The sequence below is a fragment of the Peromyscus eremicus genome, chromosome 5 (genome assembly GCF_949786415.1).
Source record: "Peromyscus eremicus chromosome 5, PerEre_H2_v1, whole genome shotgun sequence".
Classification (NCBI taxonomy): Eukaryota; Metazoa; Chordata; class Mammalia; order Rodentia; family Cricetidae; genus Peromyscus; species Peromyscus eremicus.
The window spans coordinates 17,948,099-17,964,689 of NC_081420.1; the positions used below are offsets into that span (position 1 = coordinate 17,948,099).

The 16,591-nt window shown below is 42.8% G+C and overlaps 1 long non-coding RNA gene across 1 annotated transcript in view; it reads left to right on the plus strand.

Annotated features, from left to right (window-relative positions):
* LOC131910543 (uncharacterized) overlaps positions 1-16,591 on the plus strand; it is a 112,300-nt gene that overhangs the window by 54,269 nt on the left and 41,440 nt on the right. The window lies entirely within an intron of this gene.

Consider the following 16,591-nt stretch of genomic DNA (forward strand, 5'->3'; position numbering starts at 1 on the left):
AGCTAATGTGACCAGGGTAGCCAGCCAGCTTGCTCAGGGGAACCTCTGTCTCTCCCTTCAGTTGGAATTGCAAGCGGGTTCCCAGGCCTACCTGCCTTTTATGTGGGTCCAGGGATCTGAACTCTGGCTCTTTATTCCTGCACAAAAATGTGCTTTATCCACTGAGCCATCTGCTCTGAAAAGTCCCTTTTGTTTTTCTTTCTTTTTTTTAGTAGAAAAAAATAATTTTTATATATTTTGAGGCGACTGATATGATGTGTGACAAGACAACAGTAAGTAAGGGATAACTCTGATGGTGATATTCAGCTGTAGAGACACTGTCAGACAGTGCAGTATAATACAGAGTGTCATCTACTACTTGTTTCTCTTGACAGTCAACATCATTCAATGGCAGTGTCATTTTTACAATGTCACGTTCCCTGATTATATAATTTTTCAGCAAGCAGATGCATTGAAATTTCATTGACTTGATCATCTTCCGCTGGAATTGAATTGTTTATATATATATTTAACTTTTATGGTATCAGAAAGTTCTTGCAACTGTAGTAGTTCCCATTATTAATGGCTTCCTCAGGATGATTGCCTACCAGTGAACTGCTGAATGGAAGAGTTTTCAGCTTTGAAGAGTTTCAGTACATGTTCCTAAGTTACTTTCCAATCAGACAGTAGTAGATTCTATTTCCAGAAGAGATGTAGAAGCAGATCTCTGTCCTCAAAGTCCTGGATGCCAAGAGCTCTGGAAGCAGAAAGGGTGCTTGCTTCCAGATGAGAAATGACTTGTGTGTGTCCATGTGTGGTGTGTGAAGGGGCATGTGTGTACACACAGGAGGGCATTCGCTTGCAGATCATGCTGCTTTCTAGAACTTGCCTTCTGGAGACAGAAGCACACTTGAAACTTGCCAGATTTGGACATTTGAGAAATAACACTAAAACAAGGAGGCCTGTAAAAGCCCCGGGGAACTGTGAGATCTTTCTTTCCAGCCAAGTATTTTTAGACAGTTGTGAAATCACTGAATAGCCAGTATTTTCCAGAGAAAAGGGAAGGTTTTCACTGCTTGAAAAGAATGAGGAGAATAGATCATAAACATCCTTCAGGTGGAGCAAACTGAAGATGGAATTCTCATTATTAGGAATGTGCGTGTGTCTGGGACTGTCTAGCATGTGTGTATAGGCTGTGCCCAGTATCAGGAAGCTGGTTGCCTTGTATGACATAGAGGCTACTGGTCCCTAGAATCACTACTGGGGCTCAGATGACAGCCCTGCTCTTTTCTCAGGGATAATATTATAAGTTTACATTTGTAAAATGTAGATTAAAAATAGTGCCCATTGCGTGAGGTGATGCTCATGTGACTGTATGTGACAACTTTATTCTCATTAAAGTCTTGTGTTAATGGAACATGTATTAATACTAGAAAATGATTGGCTGTGGGCCAGGTATGGTGATGCATACCTATGATCCCAGCACCCAGGGGCAGGAGGATCAGGAATTCAAGGACTGGTTGCATTACGTGAGACCATATGGAAAGAAAGCAGAAACAAAATCAACACTCTCTCCAGAAAATGGGGCTGTAGGGTTGGCTCAGCAATTAAGAGTGCTTGTCCCACTATCATGGGAACCAGATTTGTATAAAAAAAAATCCAGGCATTCTGGAAAAAACCTATAGCATCAGCTCTGAGAAGGAGTTGAGACAGAATTCCAGCCTAGTCAAGAAGATACAAAACCCCAGGATCAGGGAGAGACCCTGCCTGAAAGGAATGGATGGAGAGTGGTGGAGCACACCCAAAACCCTCTGCTGGCATCTGTGGGTACATACCCACATTTACCTGCACACACATATGTACTTACACAGACACATAACAAACAAGTCCTTTAACAGAGAAAATAATCAAGACAGAAATAAACAAATAAAACATGCTGCTAACCACAGTGGAACTCTGATTTATGAAATTATTCTTCCCTTCTTCTTCCTCTTCCTCTGTGTCATCCTTTGGTGTCTGAAGGAACTTCATGGCTTTATTAGCATGCACTGAATCAGTACTGCCCAGGAGAGACTCCACTGAATGTCTTCAAGGAAAAGACCCATTTTCCACAGGGTTTAAAATTATTACTCTGCCTGCTGGCTAGGGCACCCAAATATCAGTCTGCTAGGTCAACTTGTATCAGTTCTGTGTAATGGATTCTCATTCCTACCCAGACTGCCTCACCATGGTACAGAGAGTGTCTCAGGCTAAGAAGGCTTCAGGTCTTTTGTGAGCCACACAGCAAGGGTCCCTAACCTTCGGCAGCCACGTGTGAACTGATCCACGTGGCTCTTGTCCTTCTATCGCTAAACAAGCTTCATTTCATGAACTGAATGAATGAAAAGGTAGGGGAAGAACTTTCTCCTCCTTAGCTCTTGGCAAAGTGTGCTCTAGCCTACAGATGCAAAAGGAAAAGCTAGATGAGCTGGAGAGATGGCTCAACAGCTAAGAGCACAGGCTGCTCCTCAGAGGACCTGGGTTCAATTCCCAGCACCCACATGGCGGCACACAACAGTATGTAACTCTAATCCCAGGAGATCTGGCATCCTCTTCTGGCCTCCTCAGGCACGGCATTTACTTGATACACAGACATATGCATGCAGGTAAAACACATATACACATAAAATAAAAATATGTAAAATCTGAAAAAAAAGAAAGAAAGCTGGGTTCTGAGTCACTCCACCCTCTGGCCACATACTGAGATTGAAAAATGGGAGGAAAGAGGGCCAAACATGGTTTTTCAGGAAATGAGACAAACACAGAGTCAAGTGGATGGCTTTAGCCACTGCCTTCCACTGGGTCTTCCACAGCTGGTTTGTGTACGTTGGCATTGTATTTACCAGGGACTTAATCTCCAGTCTCATTCAGACAGCTTTGTACTTAGCAGAAGGGAACTTCTGAATTCCTAATTAAGGCAATTTTTTTGCTGAAGACTGCCTCTTTAATGTCATAAGTGAATCTCTCCTAGGTAATGGTGAGAAAGCATAAGAAAACAAAATGTGTATTTTAGGCAAGTATGTATATTGGCTAAAGGAATTCAATTCATGGGAGAGAGGACAAAAAATGATGTGTGTTTCCAAATATACATTGTAGAAAGAGTTGGTTGTATTCTGCCAGATTCAAAGGAAGCACCTCACGCATGTAGGTAGGAAGGCCACATGTAGCTGATGCAGGGATGGTAATGACACCACCACGGGACGCATGGTGTTTGGATAGCACCTAGTTTCCTCAGTGACACAATCAATAGAAACTCAAACAGGGAGGAAGAAAGGGGCCTTGAGAGACTCCAAGGCTACTGTGCAGAAATGCAGACCTCACAGTTATCCAAGACTTACCAGAATAGATGCCTCCAGAGAGGCAAGGGAGCAGTGAATGTCATTTTAGTCTATCTAGTGGTGTGGTAACTCGGAGCTGACATCCTGCAGGTTTTGGCTCTTCTCTGTTCTTCAGGTATGGTGATACAAACCATTTTCTCCCCATAGCCATGTAGAAGAACATCTTTAAAATCAACAGAGTGTTGCTGAAAAGTGAATTCTCAGAGTTCCCTATGGAACTTAGGGTAGCCTAGGGTGTGGCCAGTCCCGAGTGAAGCCATGGCTTTTGGTTTGTGAGAAATAAAGACTGTGCCTTCCTATTGGAAGGCATCCTCATTCAGTCATTCACCACACGTTCATCTATTTGACAAATGATTTGTGCAAATGGTGTTAGGCATTGTAGAAGTGGAAGGGGCCAAAGGTTGGCCCTAATGGAGCTTTCAAAGCCAAGGTTGATACTATCAAATGCACAAGGACTGGCGGAGTCAACAGGGGCATGAGCTGGACTGTTGAAAATGGGCATCTGGAATGAGAAAGTGGAGAAACTGAAGACTTGTGGGTGAGGAAGGCTTGAAGCAGAAAGACCCAGAGACTAGATTAGGACCAGAGATGGAGTGCTTTTGGCTACATCTCCAGACTGGAAAATGATGAAGATAGGGACAGGAGTGTGCTGCATGTCTTCCCTCCAGGAGACCCTTGTCTGGGTCATGAGTGATGTGCATTTACCCATCTCTCAATAGAAGTGACTTAAGCAGCACGTCTCTCTCACAGTGTATATCACTGGGCAGTGAGTGGATCTTCTGATTCCTGTAGTGTGTACATGTTCAAAGCATAGAAGCTGTCTTGGTGTATGTTATACCCTGGTCTTTCCTCATCCTCATAGGAGATGCTCATACGTACACATCTGAAAATGCAAAGAGTTCTGAAGCTAAAGACGACTACATTTTTCCTATATATGCACACACATGATAAAAGTTATCTTATAAATCATACACAATAATACTGAAAATATAAGTTATGACAATATGTGGCCATGATTAAGTAAAAGAGGATTCTTCAACATAGGCAACTGCAAAACCGTGGATCTGAAAACTAAGATGGCTTCTGAGTTACTAACAGGAGGGTAGCAAATACCGTGTGTACACACAAAACAAAGGGATGCTTCATGTCTCAAATAGGAAAGAGTGAGACAGTATGAGATTTCAGAATGCTTTTCAGAATCTGTCATTTGTATGTTTCTAGAATTTTCTTTTTAGTAGTTTCCATTCAATGCTAACCTGGGTAACTAAAACCATGGAAAACAAACCTGTAGATACAGGATTGCTTTAATTTCTTTCTTTAATAATGAAAAATTGAGGTGATTGCTTTGGCAGGATTCACTTATCTTGTTCTTTTATGAGCTACAGCTCTCTCTCTCTCTCTCTCTCTCTCTCTCTCTCTCTCTGTGTGTGTGTGTGTGTGTGTGTGTGTGTGTTGTTTGTGCATATTTGTATATGTGCACATGAGAGACACACACACACTAGAGGTTGATGTCCATTATCTTCTTCAATCACTATCTTGTATTTTGAGACAGCATCTCCCACTGAATGTGGAGTTCATCAGTTCAGTTAGGCAACCTGGCCAATGAGCTGTCTGGCCAGGGTTCTATCTGCCTTCACCTCCTCAGCACTGGGACAGCAGATGTACCCCACCACATCTGGATTTCATGTCGGTATTGGGGATCCAAACTCAGGTCCTCATGATTTCTCAGCTTTAGTGACTAAGCCATTTCCCTAGCCCTGGCTCTTTGCTGCTTTATCCACTATTATCTACCTTAAAGAGCAGCATAAATCTCAGGATTCATTCTACTACACACACATACACAAACACACATATGTGTGTATATATGTGCATATATATACATATGACTAACAAAGTTTACAGATCAAAACAAGTTATGGTATCTTGGTAGTTTTAGTAACCAATGTCCTTCCTTCTCAGCATAGTTTATAGACTTGAGGTTCTTCCCCAACTTCCCTACTTCCCTAGATACTTGTAACAATCCTTAACATAATTACATCCACTCAAGGCTTCCTGTCCTTCAGCCTTTAATGGGCACTTAGTAAATGCTTCATTTTGGGTTTACAATGTATTGTCATTGACGGGTACTTTTTCACCATCATTCATTCAACCTCTGGTCTCTACTGAGGTGCAAGCACCCAGCATAAAATATGAACTGCCATGTTTGTTCTCTCTTTGAGAAGCCCAGTCTAGCTGTCCATTCCACTACTGAACCCATGCATCGCACCTGTGTATGGGTGTATGTGGGCACACACACATGTACACATACACACACACCCATACACACACTCATACACACATACCCATATATACACACACGCACACCCATACACACATTATACACACGTACACACACACCCATATATACACACACACACACACCCATACACACACACCCATATACACAGATACATACACACCCACACCCCCCCACACTCATACACACACATATACACAGATACATACACACACACACACACACACACACAGATGCCCATTTTCCACTTGGATTATAATGTACATTTCCTTGGCAAAGGAGACCATTTTTTGATATTTATTAAATATTTAAAATAGAAATCTCCCTCAATGTTGTCCTTCATCATAAACATGGTCTCCTCCTTTTAACTCTGTTCCTTTCAGTCTGGAGGTAGCATCCATAATTCATACCTTGTTGGGGAAAAGGCAGCATTTTGAGACACTTAATGATGTTTTTCATAGCAAAAGGAAAAACATGTACGGTCAGGGACTCAAGAGTACATGGTGTTTTATATGTCTATACAGCTTTTTAAGGCTGTTTTGGAACACATTAGAGTTTCTAAAATGATTTCCCAGCCTTCTGTATAAAGCATTTTATTCTTTATAAGTTTTATAAATAATGCAACTTCTGGTGTTAGTGTGGAGACATTCACATAGTTATGATAACGTGAAGAAATACAGCAGAATTTTCTGGTACCTGATGGAGGAAACACAGTAAGAATGGTTTGAGTCCAAAGCTCATCATTGTGTATTTCCACACAGTAACCCCGATGCTCTAGAGATTTCACTCCAGTCCACCTGTGATGCTGTTAATGTTGAGAAATGGCCTCTTCCAAGTGGAAATAGACACTGGAAAAAAGGCATAAGCAATATGGGGCTATTTTCTGGTCCTTTTCAAGTCAATATCTACTCTCTTTCTTAGAGTTCATCAAGTGAAATGAAAAACTTAAATGTATTTTCTAAGTTACAGAAACAGAAAGAGTCTATATTTTGATGTGCTAGTAGAGATCAAAGAGAGCATGCTGATCATGTAACCCCTCTCGGATCTTCTGTATTAGTATCATTTACCCCTTTCATTTATTCCATATCTTGTATGAAGTGTTCATATGTTGAAACTTTTATAAGATCTCAAAATAATGTAAAAAGCATCTTGGGGCCCAGTGTGGTGGCATGTCAGCATTGGGGAGGATGAGGCACAAAGTTTATTAAGAACTTGAGGTCAGTCTGGACTACAGAGTGAACCCAGACGATCCTGGGCTAGACTATGAGACTGCCTCAATTAAAAACAAAACAAAAACAAAAGTGAAATTAAAAAAAAAAAATGAGTGTGTGCCCATAAAGTATTGTTTGGAATTAGCAAATAGCAAATCTGTATGTAGCATGCAATGAGTCATCTCCTTGGGTTTAGTGAGAAGTATATTATTGATATTTATTTAGGTTTTCAATAAATAGTTTGTTGAAACTGAGGGTGTGGTTTTGTGACTTGACAGTTATATTCTGTCCCCTTCTCTTCTCAGAAATATCCTTTATTTTCTATCATTCCTGTCCCTTCTCTTCACAATGGAGAAAACAGGCCACTGCACACTCGGCAGTCTGAAGATTGACAGGCAGAGCTAGCCCGACACATGCCTAATGCTCCTTAAACACTAGCTGCGGGTACTTTTGCTGTGCCCTTTATCCTTTTACTTCACACTTCTTTTTCCTGGTGGTAATTGGGTTGAGTATCTAAAACAAGTTAAGTGTAACTGAATGAATCACAGTCGTCCTTGCTGGTATCCCATGCTTTAGAAGCTGGGCTAAATTTGGTCTCACTGGCAGAGATGTGATTTTCCCCTGTATGTGTCTGCAGAGGAGCCCACATTCAAGTGGAATGCCCTTGGACTTGAGAACCAGGAGAGCTTTTCAAAGGGCGCTCAGTGATGCTGCCTGTGAGCTCCCATCTGGAACATGAGTGGGTTGCTCTCTAAGGCTTCCTCCTCTTCTGAAGAATGTCACCTTCAGTCTTCGGTGCTTTGCAACTTTAGAGTCCCTGTAGAAAGTAGCTATGAAAAGCCACAGTCTCTGTCTATCCAGTCCTGGTACATTTTAGTGGTTTGGGGTTTGTGTCTTTCCTTTGTGCTCAGGTGGCGCTAATGACCTCCCTGCTGCTCCGGTGAGGATGGTAGAACATCATCATCGAAGGGCAGGAAGCGGAAGTCCATTCAGGCCTGGAGGCAGGCCCCTTCCAGATGCTGCACTCCTTCAGCTGGTCTCTGGAAGGAGCAGAGGGACCGCCCCTTTGCTTGGCGTTGAGATGAAGCCATCTCTGGAGTGAAGTTTGGCAGCCTTGTCACAGTCAAACTGCAGGGCTGCTATGACAGTTTGGGGAAAAGGAGTGAGACAGAAATAGCAGATTTCAAAATAATCCAATTAAAACAGCAGGCGGAGCACAGTTGGGCAACAGGAAGGCAAGAAGATCGGCCCCAGAGCCTGACTCTGCGCTGTTGATGTAGTGCAGACTTGAGCACGGCTCCTCCCCCCGCCCCCATGTGCCAACCCAGGTTATGGCTAGAAAAACAGTCCAGAGAGCCCCAACATATCCTGAGCAGGGCCCCATCTGATGTCTTGTTGAGCTGCCATCGCGGGCTCTCTTCTGCTTTTCCCAGTGGTCTAGTTGTCAAGCTGTGTTGATGCACACATAGATCTGTTTTTTTTAAAGTGTGTGTGTGTGTGTGTGTGTGTGTGTGTGCACGCTTATACATATTGAGCCCATATATACATATGTTTTTCTGAGTGTGAGCCTATGCATACTTGCCACTAAGTATGGAAGAAGGCCCCAGGACAAGTCCAGGTATTCTTCCTTACCTTCATCTTTTTGGAGGCAGGATGTCTTGCTTTTTGCCATTGCCTACACCAGGAAAGATGGTCCTGGTCCGTGAGCTTCTGCAGGTTCTGTTTCTGCCTCCCTGTTCACCATGGGAGCACTGGGATTACAGATGTGCACCACACCCGAGGTTTTGTGTGGGTTCTGGGGATCTGAACTTGGGTTCTCCCACTTGTGAGACAAGTCACCTCTCACAACAGTTCTAGATCTGTTGTTTTAGAGCCCCTATGCAGGAGAATATCATAGTTACCTATCCATAGATCACAGTGCACTAAGCTGAAGGTAGCATATGGGAGCTGGCTCTGCAGGGATGAAAACTCTTTTCTTTACCCAAGGATCTTGATAATAACCGTGACAGGGAAAGAAGATTCTAGAAAATGTCCTGTGACTGGGGGCTGCTGCTCAGTGGTGCTGCACTTTCTTAACATATAAGAGGCCCTGTGTCCAGTCCCCAGCTCCCCAGTCAGGCAGGGAAAATGCTGCAGTGTGCAGCTGCAAGCAGGTACCTGTGGTTACGTGAAAAACTGGAACCTGTTAGAGTTCCTGTGATGGATGAGCTGGTTGGGATCAGTGAGAGAACAGGACTAATGGGCAAAGTACTGGGTCGTGAGCACAGGAGGGATGGGGGTGGGGGAGGGGAAGAGAGAGAGGGGGAGTGAGTGAGAAATCAGATGGTCAGAGGTAGGACCTGCATTTTCTCAAAGAAAGATTCCAGCAGTGGTGTTTGCAAATGCTAGAGTGCCCTAGTTTTGTTAGTTAACCAGAAAAAGGAGCGTTAGAAATTTAGGGACAGGACGGTCCATTTCATTTAGAAGCACATCTTTAGGTAATGAGCAAGGTTCACATAAAATTATGAATATGGTTCCATGATAAAATGGAAGCAAAGTGAATTTGAGAAAAAATGGGAAAAAGTGCATGTAGTGAGAAATAAATGAAATTTGGCATCAGAGATTCTAGTTTCAAATCTCAGGTCTGGGGACTAGGACTCTAGCTCAGTGGATGAATGTTTATCTTGCATGCATCAAGCCCTTAGGTTTAATCCCTAACATTGCCAAATTATCATAATCATAGTAATAATTTTAGTCCTATAATTTGTTTGCCCTGTGACCTTAGGGTAGTCAATTAAAATCTGAGAAGGTTTTTTGTTTATTTGGTTTTTTTTCTCCTCTTGACCTTAAAATAGATTTAATTACCATATTTATCTCAGGGATAGATATGAAATGATTAAGCAATATAGTGTATTCCGATGTTTTATGAATTGGAGAGGCCTGTGTTTATGGTAGTTCTAAAAAAGCCTGCCATAATTGTATGATGTGGAGTAAGGCTTATGGACAGTATTTGCACACAGGACTAACGTAGAGAGCCGTCCACACAGAAGAAAAAACTCATTGTGTAAAAAATGATGAAATATGCACAATTACTTCTCTTTCTACTCCTCATTTTTCTGGCCCAGAAACTGTCTGTTTATAGAGTTTTTCTGAAGCGCTCTTGCAAGCTGCATAGTTGGTCATCCACCCTCCACTGAGCTTTAGGCAACATGGCTTGATAGTGAATACTTCCTGGGAGCATGCCACTGGGAACACACTGAAGAAAGCGAAGGTGTCTCCTTCATTCAGTAACCCTAACTTAGGAAGATACCAGCAGAGGGAGGACTAAGAAGAGTGTCCCCAGTAAGACTGAGTCCTCCAGGAAGACAGAGAGTAAAGCTTGGAGCGCCTTGCCCCAGTGTGGACTGGGTCCTCATGTCCCTTTTATGCCCCAGTCCCTCTCTCTGGTTAGTCTGCCTTCTAATCACAGACTCCACCAGGTGTCTACTTGTGTTTCATTTTTCCTCAGCTTTTCATCTTTTTTTTTTTAAGATTTATTTATGTGTTATGTACACAGTATTCTGCCTGCATGTATGCCTACAGGCCAGATGAGGACACAACCATCATTACAGATGGTTATGAACCACCATGTGGGTGCTGGGAATTGAACTCAGGACCTCTGGGAGAGCAGTCAGTGCTCTTAACCTCTGAGCCATCTCTCCAGCCCGAGTTTTTCATCTTACTCTCCTGGAAGACTAAAGGAAAGGAAGTCAACTGGATGAGATGCTGCTTGTGCATATTTGCATGCATGGGTGGGTGGAACAAACCCTATTTATAAGTGGGTGCTAATGTGGAGATGGAGCAGTGTGCGCAGGAGCAGATCTGGGGAAGTAGTCATGAATGTGCGTGTGTGTGTGTGTGTGTGTGTGTGTGTGTGTGTGTGTGTGAACACCCACAGACATGTTGTGTCCTCATTAACATGGAAGAGACATGCTGACATTAATTAGGAGGTGTGATAGGGACACTGACGGTGAAACACTTTCAGCATTGCCTGTGATTGCTAGGATGATGTAACCCTGTGCAGGAGAGAGCGCTTGCCTCTTCATTCTTGGGAACAGTAGTAGGAGTTAAACACAAACACGTTCGAATGTCCGGATGTGGATCCTCTAGTCTTCAGGAAGGCTGTGAGTTTCTGACGTGTCCCTGCTTGTGAGCAGTTCAGAGTGTTCTGGGTAAAGAAGGCCGCGGGGCGTAATTTGTGGCAGAGAATGTGCCCTGTTGATTGTTTATTATTCCTAGGGATGTGTGTAGGGCTGAGCCATTGCACACAGAAGAGAACAGCTGTGTTTGGAAATTACAGTAGAAATAGTACAGGAAAATTGAATTAAGAAAAGACACCCGGTGAGTCCATTTCTGATGGATGGTACTTCTTACCTGATCTCCATTATTCCCTGTGAAGGAATAAAAACTAGGAAATTGAATTTGAAAAATGGATTAAGACAAATGGCTACTAAGTTGTTGTTTTTTTTTTTTTTTTAACTTTAGCGGTTTCCAATTGTCTTAGTACTATGTAAAGAATCTGTGTTTATTACATTAAATCCTTCTGAAGTGTGTCCTCACCAGTTGATGTTAGTACTTAACTCTTTAAGATTCTGCAGTGGCATGTGCCTGCAAAGCATTCATCTCTAAATATCCACTTAATTTGTCTCGAAATGTCTTACACACTCACTTCTTCTGTAGAGTGAGCAACAGAATAAAGAGAACAAAAGTCTATTTGGTCTCAGAAAGTCTGTCCCGTGTACCTGCCCTTTTCTCCAGGCAGAGTTGACTGTGTTCCCATTTGGACCATCACTATACATTCCAAATACTCTTAGCACATAATTGTGTGACGTGGGAGTGTCTGTTCACTCAGCCCTAAACCACACAAGGAAAGGAATTACTTCATTTCTGGCTGTGACTCTAACACTGAGGAGAAGGATTGAAACAGGGTTTGTTAAAGGAATAAACGAATGGATGAGTTCATCCTTGTTGTAGACACAAGGGACAATATAGAAAGACACATAAGTGGTCACCTCTGCCCTAAAGGGACCAATAACCTGGCTGAGGCTCAGAGCAACCTGTCATGAAATACATATTAGAGAATAGCACAGAGAAAAAAAAAAAACGTCCATAAGCCCATAGTGCTACAAATGTTTTAAACAAATTTAAAAGTGGGGGAAATAGGGCAACTGTTCCTTACAAAAGAATTCCAGTTTCCAAAAATGGAAGGAAGGAGCTGGAAAAGCATCACTCAGAATCTGTCATGGTTGTAATTCCCACAGGAAAGTTCTAGTGAAAGGTGAATTAGGTGAGTACATGTGGAGTAGATGAGTTAGAAACACACTGCAAGAGTATCAACTCTCTCTCCTCCAAACGCAGAGTCAGTACAATGAGAACTGTATCTCTTCCCTGAGAGTGTCCTGACTGGCAGTGCCTTTACTGGGTCCTCCACGATAAGAGACAGAGCCAGATGTAAGGAAAATAACCGACAACTCATGTTCCAACGTACCAGAGTCTTTAAATGTAATGAAGAGGGGTTGGAGATATGTCTCAGACATTAAGAGCTCCTCCAGAGGACCCCAGTGGGATTCCTAGCATCTACATGGCAGCTCACATCCATAACTCCAGTTCCAGGGGATCCAACATCCTCTTCCTGGGCTCTGCTAGATTGTACATGTGTAATACACCTATATGCAGACAAAATACCACAACGTTTATAAAAGAAGAATTGAAAAACTGCTCTTTGTAGGTGGAAGACAAAGGATCGTGATCATGCAGTGCCATCTAGGAAACCCCTGGATGGGTCTTTAATAAGAGAAGTCTTGTCTTGTGGAAGAGCTGGTGACGTCCTGGTGACTTCAACAGTACAGTTAGTGTACTGACTGAGGATAACTTTCCAGTTTTGATCCCTCTTCTGTGATGTTGATGCTAACACACAGGGAGTCTGAGAGGAGTGGGTAAAGGGGGTCTACCAACCTTGCATCTTGGCATAACTTTCCATTGTCTGTTTTGAGAAATAGAGTTGACGAACCAAAACAGTTTCCTGGGATGATGATAGACTGGTCTGTGACAACATACACCAGTTCTCTGGTGGGAGCCAGAACAACTTCAGGGGCAGCCGATGAGAAGAAGAATGAGAAAAGGGAGGAAGTGGAAGTGACAGATGTGACCTGGAGCAGCTTCCTGTGAGAAACAAAACCCCTTGCTCATTCTGAAGAGAGGCGTAGAGTTTGTGGTAGAGGAGGGCAAGATGGCCTGTACTGGACAGAGATTGTGAGTGCTTGTGTTTTGCTGAAAGTCCACAGCTCTTTGAAGGCAGACGTTCATTAACACCTGGCAGAAGGGGGTGGAGAGATGGCTCAGTAGTTAAGAGAACTTGTTCTTGTGGAGGACCCGGGTTCAATTCCCAGAACCCACATGGTGGTTCAAAACCATCTATAACTCCAGCTTCAGGGGATCCAATGCCCTCTTCTGACCTCTCTGGGCAATAAGCATGCATGTGTGTACATGCATACATGCAGACAAAAATACTCACATATAACATAAAAGTGAATAAGTCTAATGATTTTAAATTACCTGGTAGAAGAGTTCAATATTAATGGACAGGTGGTGGCAGTGTTATAGATTCTTATTTAGGAAAGTGATGTATCGAGGTGGTACTGACTCATGCCTTTGCTTTATAGTGTGGTTACTTCCCAATAAACCAGTGGTCAGATGGAAACTGTTGTGAGTCATTTAATCCACCTTATCTATGGAACATTTTAGGTTATTAGCATGGCATACTGTGGCATAGGGATTGTTACTATAGAATATGAACTGTTTCCTCTTAGGAATACAGGGCATAGGAGCAGCTGCCACTACCACTCTGTGGAGCTGGGTGGAGCTGGAGTAGAGTTGGAATGGGTGAGTGCCTTAGTTAGAGTTTCTATTGCTGTGAAGAGACACCATGACCACAGCAATTCTTATAAAGGAAAACATTTAATTGTGTTGGTTCGCTTACAGTTCAGAGGTTTAGTCTATTATCGTCATGGCAGAAGAAGCCAGTATGCAGGCAGACATGGTGCTAGAGAAGGAGCTGAGAATTCTTACATCTTGACTCACAGACAACAGGAAGTGGTCTGAGACACTGAGTGTGACTTGAGCATATATGAGACCTCAAAGTCTACCTCCACAATGACACACTTCCTCCAAAAAGGCCACACCAACTCCAATAAAGCCACATCTCCTAATAGTGTCACTCCCTTTGGGGACCATTTTCTTTCAAATCACCACAGTGAGTTAGGAGTTAAAAAGAGCTCATGAAAACCTGTTTATTTGGAGAGGGGACCAAGAAAGGAAGAAGAGGCAACATACTGAAAAACATTTGAAAGAAGTAGACACATAGAACTTTATCATGGTGGATTTGAAGGAAGAAGAGAGAGGTATCAAAGATGATTCCTGGGTCTTGAAAATTGTGTCCATGTTCAGGTTAATTTGCTCAGCATATACGTGAGTACCAGTACTGATGAGTAATGGAAGTGATGATGGACAATTAAAGGAGTATATATGTTCAGTGTCTGTGTCCAATAAAAATGGATCAGAAAGCTTATGGTTCAGGCTGGATGGGCAGTGTCCTACAGGGTCTCTGCCTCCCAAATAAAAGGCAAAGTAGGAGGAATGCTGTACTCTTCTCAGCAGTCATGATCTATATTAGACTGTCTTTCAAGTTGACGCTTCTTTCCCCCCTGGTAGAGACATCAAGTGTACTCTTGGGATCTCCACACACAGGTAAAGAAGACACAGAAACTGTGCCTTTCTACTTGGAAAAATCCCACTTGTAATCCTCTAACACACAGATATCAGTCTCAGGGCCCTGGACATACCAAATATGAAAGTTAAAGTGCCATAACCATAGCTTTTGAAATAGAAGAAATAAAATATATGTGAGCATGCATGGGCTTAAGTTTGAAGCTGCTTCTCTTTAGGCACTGTGGTGACCCTTCAGCTGGTTTTACGTAATGTTTTCCTAGAAGCAAACACCTAGTTCATGGTATCCAGGATAGGGTTGGCTGTGTCACTTTCTGGTCACGTGGACATTCTGTGTTATTAAAGAAGACTTCCTAGAGCGTTGTCTCTCTGCTTTTGTCAGTTGTAATATAAGTTTCCACTGCTAGCTCAATGATGACAATATTATTGTTATTTTTAAACTCTGGGACGAGCTAGAAGCAGCTCCAGCAGAAATTGTTAAAGACCATTAGAGTTAGTGTGCAGGACGAATAGCCAGGCACTGTGGATGGCACCAGGTCATGAGTAGCACCAAGGTGTGTTGGCCTTGTGAACACCTTGATTCTGGGTTGCAATGACTGAGTTTGCACTTGGAGCATCTTGGAAAGTCCCTGAGACTCTGCCCTGTTCCCAGCATCATACTGTGTCTTGATAATTGAATTCTTTTTGCCTTGTTTGATTTCAATTAGTCATTATGCCAAATAAACATTGTATTGACAACAGACAACTGAACAGAACATGAACCTCTTCTATAGCTTACTCTAACTGGAAATTGCTTGATAGTCTTAAAAACAGGGAACCGGAGAGATGGCTCAGCTGTTAAAAGTATATACTGTTCTTGCAGAAGACTTGAGTTTGGTTTCTAGCACTCACATTAGACAGCCCACACTCCAGCTCCAGGCCATCTAATACCCTCTTCTGGCCTCCTTGGGGACCTACACTCACATGTACATATCCCCACACAACCACACACACAATATACATAATTTAAGAAACAATTTTTTTAAATGAAATTGGGCACACCTTTAATCCCAACACTCGAGAAGCTGAGGCAGCTGGATCTCCATGAGTTCAGGCCAGCCTGGTCTACAGAGTGAGTTCCAGGGCAGCCAGGATTACACAGAAAAATCCTCTTGTAAAACAAAAACAAGGTGCCTGTGGTGTGACACCTTGCACAGCCTTGGTGCAGTGGGAAGGGGCTTGGACCTGCCTAGGCTCAGTGTGCTGGGCTTTGCTGACTCCCCATGGGAGACCTCGATTTGGGGGATGTGGGGATATGGGGTGGCTTGGGAAAGAGGGCTGGGGGGTGGGAGGAGGGAGGAGGGGGGTCTGTGGATAGCATGTGGAGTGAGTAGAAAATTTTTTAATAAAGAAAAATGAAAAAAACAAAAAAAGAAAGAAAAGAAAAAGAAATTGTGATATTTCTCCCATGTGAGTGCAAGCCTGACCTTCCCTTCCTTAGCTTTCTGAATCAGGTTCACTTAGGGTGTCGCGACCATAGATGGAGCTAGAGAAGTTCTGGTACTGTCTAGGATTTGAACATTGAGTACAACCTTTGCAACATGCAAATTTCAACATCAAACACCCTTTTAATGATGAAAAGTTTCCGTGAGCGGCAAACTGGCGGCGGTGTATTTAAAACATGGCCAAGCTGGCATTGTGCGATACAATATGAATTGATGCTTTGTGAGCAACCTAAAAAAGATTCACATCTTTTGTGGAGTGGACATTGACAATTGCAAAACAAGCCTGTGAAGTGGCCTCTAGGCTTCCTGTGGAAGCAGATACATGGAAACAGGCAGAATAAAGACTCCTTTATGTGCTTTTAAACTAACGGATTGAGTTCTGTATTTTTTCAGAGGGAACATATTTTCAAACTGTAATGGCAGTCAGTGGTTCCCTGTAAAATTTCTATAGAAAAGACTTTGTCTACGGGTTCTTTCCACAGTTCCCTGAAGGCTGTCAGT